The sequence below is a fragment of the Acanthisitta chloris genome, unplaced genomic scaffold, assembly GCF_000695815.1.
Source record: "Acanthisitta chloris isolate BGI_N310 unplaced genomic scaffold, ASM69581v1 scaffold14734, whole genome shotgun sequence".
Classification (NCBI taxonomy): Eukaryota; Metazoa; Chordata; class Aves; order Passeriformes; family Acanthisittidae; genus Acanthisitta; species Acanthisitta chloris.
In genome coordinates this window covers 1-6,651 of record NW_008667764.1, presented here as the reverse complement: position 1 = coordinate 6,651, position 6,651 = coordinate 1, and the positions used below count along the sequence as shown (strand labels likewise).

The 6,651-nt window shown below is 40.4% G+C and overlaps 1 pseudogene; it reads left to right on the top strand.

Moving 5' to 3' along the window:
- LOC103800282 overlaps positions 1–3,164 on the top strand; it is a 35,862-nt pseudogene extending 32,698 nt beyond the window's left edge.
- The last annotated feature ends 3,487 nt before the right edge of the window (positions 3,165–6,651 follow it).

The window sequence follows — 6,651 nt, the reverse complement described above, 5'->3', positions numbered from 1 at the left end:
CCCTACTAAGGTGCCAGATGACCAGGAAATCCCACATCTGAAGGAATGCTACATGGTTGGTGATAAAGAGAGCCAAGAAACACCTATTGTGATATTCTTCCCTCTAGTAAATGACACCTTCAGGGAATACAAAGCACCTGGTAAGTTTACAGTTATCCACCACATTAACAGAGGCAGCAGCCACCTTCCTTCTCTTTTTTACTGGGCAATATCTATTCACCAGATCATGCTGTAAAACAGACTTGGACTCTCTTTGCTTAGATGTGAACTATATCAAGAAACTTGAAATGTGTCATTTTTCCTGAACAGTAGAGAAGCAGTTAGGATCAGCTTTTGGCACATATGCCCCTCTTCAGAATTTTTTTCTTGGCTTTTCTTAGGTAGATTGTAGAGTTTACTGAGGAAAAGTATATTCTGTTTAGCTGCAGTAGCAGAAATTAGCAGGGTTGTTTCCTCTCATACTTGTCATCTCTTCCTGTTAGAGAATGCTCTGGGGAATCTAAGGATTTCATTGTTTAAAATAATTTCCAGGCTTATAGTTAAGCAGATAACCTTGAAAACGAAAGTGTGAACTAGCAAAGTGATGAAAATGTAACAGTGAGGCATAGTGAAGTGATGAAAGTACAACACTGAGGCATGCTGACAGTTTCTGTTCGCTTCAGTGAGTCCTACTTTGAAATTTCAAAAGAGTCTCAATAGCAACATTGCCAGTCACTTCAAAGCAGAAGAATTCTAAGTCCTGGTACTGTATCCCACATGTCATACTACTCTGTTGGTACCAAAAGTCTCAGTTACTCCTCCAGATGCTAAAATTCCTAACTCATGTTATGAGTTCACTTCAAAGCCCCACAGTATTCTGGAAGACTAAAGTTCTAGGTTGGTATATGGTACATTAAATTTAAAACCAAACCAAATACAGATCCTGTTGTCACAATTGTATCAATTCTTTACCTTTTATTTTAAGTAAGTCATAAAAAATCATATGACACTTTTGCTTTGTCAATATTCTGAACTGAGTTCGTTGCATATTTGAGGTATATAACTGGGGGTTTAAACAGGATTCAAATAGACTAAGGGTACTTACGCAGCTACGCACATGATTCTACTCCAGCTCTTACCACTGATCAGGAAATTGAAAGGTTAGTTTCTGCAGTTGCCCTTTGTAGAGAGAATTAGGAGAAAAGGAGAAAGAACTAGAAGCAGAAGTGAGAAGAGCTTCTGAATCCTTCTTCTCTACTGCACTGGTCTTCAGTACTGCTCTGTAACAGAGTTTGCCTTCCCTTTCCCCCCTCAATAATTTCCAGAACTGAGGGATGTTGTGCCTAACTCAGTTATCTACTATCAGGTAGTGTACATCAGGTAGTGTAAAGATGCTACGTGTCAACATAAATTATCAGGGAGATGAAAAAGGGGTGTTACTAGGCATGTAGAAGATGCATATGAAGATCTGGATGATATTTGCATATTACATACACTTGAGGAAAGCCTGTTGCCCACTCAATTCAGCTGGTAGCTGCAAACTGAGAATAAACAGGAAGAGAAAGAAGGAGTCCTTGTCAGGCCCACTCAGGTGAAGTGTCAGCTTCATGCTGACATGCAGCTTTTTTTGGGAGGACTGTGGAAATTCCTGGGAATATTTGCTCTGCGATACCTTACAAATAAAGTTCCTCATTGGCTTTGGATCTGATTTATACTGTCAAATGAATTAAAATAAATAAGCTTATTGAATTTGTCTGCAGATCATAAGATATGATAGATATAATAATTTCAGAGACACTTGTGGGACTACCTAACTAATTATTTTGACTGGATCTGTGATATATATGTTGATTATCCTGGGATGATGAAATGGGCATGAAAAGTTCTATCAGTATCCCTGCCACATCTTAGTGCCTCAGGGAATATAAGGTTCACTCTCACTACTGAGGTTGCATAAAGCCTGTAGTTTCTTATTGGAGTAGGTAGCTAAAGGAAATTAGTGCAAATATTTGTGACATCTGATTCTGGGATATGCCCAGATTATCACTTTGTGAAGTCTCTCAGTTTAGATAACAGAATCTAGTGGTTTATGCCTGCTTTCTTTAATTTTCAGTAATGCTTCCCAGTAGGAACCAAGGCTTGAGGCAGCAGATTGTGCTAGATTAAGTGCTATGTTGTGCTGGGTGAAAGAATATCTGTCAAATTGCTGAGAAGGCAGGTGTGCTTTTGGAAAGCTCAAGTCATTGAAACAGGTGGATTTTCAACAGCCTATTTCTGGGGGCATAAATATAATAGTGAGGGAAATAAAATGCGGAATCAAAGCTGTAAGGCATATAAAGTGACAGTGGCTTTAGGCCCATCATCCTGAAAGAAACCATGCTGTCATAAGGCCCTTGCTGCTGTTGTCTGCTTTGGGAGAAGGGGAGGAAATAGAGAAAGTGTAATTGCCATCTACTTGGACCTTGGCTAGAAGTGTAGGGTGCTGTTGTGGCTGGGAGACAGCAGCAAGGCAGAAGCTGGGGCTGGAAAGTGTCAGCATTGAGGGGGACCTGGGGACCATGCTGACAGCTCACTCCAGAGCTTCTGCAGAGGAGAAGGCAGAGAATCTCACCCTCCTGTGTTCAAAAGAGGAGCTGTTCTACTTGTGTTGGCATTTCCAAGAGTACCCAGGACAGGCCCTACTTGACTCAGCACCACCAGTTTCTCCACCCTCTCCTGCCAACCAAATATCCCATCAATAAAACACCTGTGAAGGGAAAATTTTGGGTCATGAGCCACTATTTGCACATGCCTAAGAAACAAGTAGACCCTAACTGTTTTTGCAACTTAACCAAGTCATTGTTTGTCTGTTAGGTGTGAAACGTAGTCCCTCAGAGATGGCAGAGGGTGATGTTGATGTTGTCAATGCCTGTGGTCCATATTACATAAACAATCTGACCTATTCAGAGGAAGATTTTGACAAACTGGTGAACCTAAGTTACTACAATGTCCAGAACAACAAAGATTTGATTCTTCAGGCCTTGCGTACCGCTGTGGAGAAAAAAAAGCAGCATAAGAGAGAGCAAGCACTGCAAAAACCACCTGATGGTTATGGTATGCCTGTGCCTGACAGAGAAGAAACCCAGCATTTGACTGACTGCCCAGCATTAGGGAATATGAAAAGAAGTATCTTTGAGTCCTGCTAATGAAGCAAAAGAGAAATTTAATTAGGAAGTGAGGAAAAGTCAAAGAATGCTAAGATTAGCATTTAATTTGTCATCAAAAATACTAAAGCCTGTCCGTCAGTGGAGGGAATAAAGATCAAAAAACCAGACCTCTTCCTTAATGAACTAATGTGCTTCCCTCGTTGACAATCTTAGTAGCATGGCTAGGTGAGGCTGCACTCCACTCATACTTGCAGAAGTGACCTTTCAGGCCAGGGCTGAAATGCGTGGACAAGGAAGCATGAAGAAGTTTACACTGACCATGTTTGTGCTCTACCTGTGCTATAAAAACAGAGGATTGTTGGTCCAGAAATGGAGCAGAAAACAAAATCCATTGTCTGTAAAACAAAATCAAGAAAGCCATTTGTGAACCAAGGAGCTTTTATGTGAATGTAAATAAATATGAAATTTGTATAATAAATGACTTTTTTTGGAGTAAAACTTACAGCAATTAAACATTTTACATAGCAAATACATGTTAAACCATTTCTTTTAGGTGCTTCTTCCTCTGCTAGCCAGACAGTTAAAGACAACATGCAGACATTTCACAGCTCCTGAAAACTTACTGAAGAGAAAGTATACCTGCTCCAGACCTAGATGTAAACTGCCCCAGGATCCTGGGACCCCCTGACTTTAGGATTACACTTAAAACACATCTCTACAAGAAACAACTCATGCTTTATTTTATCAACCTGAATTTAAATGCTATTGATACATACCAACAACTTAAATCTTTAAAGTTTTTGAGATTAGTACATTGAAAAGACACAAGAAACACAGACAAAGCAGAGCTAAGATTGTATACCTATTATCACTCCTTCAAATGTGATTTTTTAACTTGCTGTAATGTATTGCTACTGAAGTTAACAGAACATCAACTTTTAACTTCATGACACTTTGGTCATGACATTAAATGGTTCCTTTTAAGGAAGCAGTATGGGGTTTTGACATACGGAATCCCAAGTCTCCATTTATTCTTTTTTCTAAATTTTTTTATTTAATACTATTGGTTTATTTATTAGACATCTTGTATCTATGAGCCCATGTTTCCTATAGACTTCTGTTGTAGTATCCTTTGTCAAGAAATCCTGTTATTGTCGGCCAAAAATGGAAGTCTTAGAAATTACTTTGTCCTCAAGGTCAAGGCTCTCCTCCTACTTGATGCACAGAAATGTAATCCTTCTCTTTTCCACTTAGGTCAGTGAACATTTACCTGCACACTACCAGAGCCCATATAGCTCCTGTACAGATTATATGCCCAGGCATTATCTCCCATGGAAACAAGAGAGCAAAGACAGCAGTCGTGCTGATGAATGCTGGATCTCATCACAGTATGGGAAGGGATGTAGCCAGAGGGCACAGACAGGGGAATTTGGAAGCAGTCCCAGGCTCCCATATACAGTTAGAGCTTTATTGTCTGAAGGGCAAAAATTATTTCACTGACAGCAGGAAGCATCTAGCCAGGAAGTCTGAAGACAAACAGAACGACGTGTGTGAATGCAAACACTTCCCTGCCCTTTCTGTTGCTTTCCAGCAGACACGAAAGTGTCATGGAGAACAATGAGCACTTTACCCCATTTCAAAAAGCTTGCATGAAATAATTATTCAGTACCTCAGAGTTTTCTATATTCAACAAGAACACAGAGGAAATTGTCAGGGCTGATCAAAGAGATGGAACTACTTTCACAGAAGGCACGAACAGATAAGGAACCTGCAACCTAGAAAGAAGACAAGAAGACTGAAAGACAGAGAAGAGGGAGATGTACGAAATCGGGAGTTTTCTGTGGGAGATGAACAGAAAATGACTGTGCACCTCTCTTCTAACACAAGACCTGGTGGGGATCAAACAAAACTGGTGAGCAGCAGGTTCAAAGTTAACAGTGAGGTAGTTCTGCACACAACATGTAATTAAGTCACAGAACCTTTTGATCCTGGATTTTCTTGACATAAAAGTTTATGCATTCGAAATACAGATTGATGCACTCACTGAATATTTTAGGGATTGAAAAATACAAAGGCTCTGCATCTCCCTCAGTACTGCACTGAACCTTAAATGCCCAGGGACTGGGCGGGCACTCTGAGACAGTATTGTACCCATCCTCTTTTATGTGGAGTTCTCCAGTCACTAAATACTGGATGTGCCAATGACAAGCAAGAAAGCAGTCTCACCCCCCACTGCAGTACTTAGGTTTTTCACAGCTCAGATATTTTTGTGCATAAATAATAACCCGGAGCAGTCAGACTTCCTAAAGATGTGGTGATACAAGACTAATTTTAAAAAATTACTGAAGTAACATGGAGAAGATGTAACTACAAGGACAACTTAATTATCTATGAATTAAGCCATAGGGAAAAAGTAATGAAAATGAGAAGAATACAAAACCAAACTATAAAAAGGGTATTTAAAAAAATGAGGAAGCTAGTCAACAGACCCTACTTGAAATGGTATAAAATCTTTAGACTCAGCATGGAAACTGCAACAAAAGAGTTGCAAAACATATGCAGAGCCCTAAATAAAATGCAAAGCAAGGAACCAAGAAAAGGCAAAGTGGTTAAATACCCAGGACTGAGCATTGCTAAAGCCTAACATCTGTTCTTTGAGGAACAGCATGGGGAGGAAGGGGGTGGAAAGGGCACATCTAAACCTGCTGATGTATTTAGAAAAGAGCTGGAGCATATCAAGAAAATGTAGTATTCAATATGGAAATGAGGATGAAGAAAGTTACATAGCTAAAAATGTGAATCAGTAGATGTGCTGGACCAGCAAAAGGGGATTTAGATGATAAGGATGCCGCCAAGGAGCCAAGGCCGTAAGTGGGTAACACAAAAGGATTACACTTGTAACACAGTGGTTGTATACAGATTCAGCAAAAAATCCCCCTCCATTTTTTTCACCTGGGAGCCTAAGTTTTTGTTTTCCACGTAGTGAGCACAAACTTCTATGTCACAGAAAAAATAATATTTTACTGATTTCCTCTACGTTTTGGTGAATGTGGTGTTATATTCCATTAAAATGTCTTGTAAAATCAGTGGAAAAGGGGTCCTCCCATGTGGTTTAAGAAGGGCCTAAGGCGAAAACTAAGCTGTATCTGCTACATACGTTCCACTAAAACATTTCAATGTTCTACTAAAATTTTTGCGTTTAAAACAGTTGCCTGATGTCGCAGCTAAACACCACGGCGCTTAGTCACACACTTCTTTGGCATCCAAAGACAGCAACCATCATCAGAAAAACACGAAAAGCATTTGGGCGAGTCTATGTTCAGATCTGAGCTGTCAAAGGGTTTCCGCATTTCATCGCAGGGCGCTGAGATTTTAGCGAAGAGGGGCAGCAGAGGCGGATGTGCGGCAATAAAAAATTACAATAAATCTGTTTCTGAGAAAAAAACACCCACAACGCCCCGCTCAGAAACAGCCCAAAGGCAGGCGGCCCCGAGGGCGCGCGGCGCAGGGAGCGCACCCCGCCTCG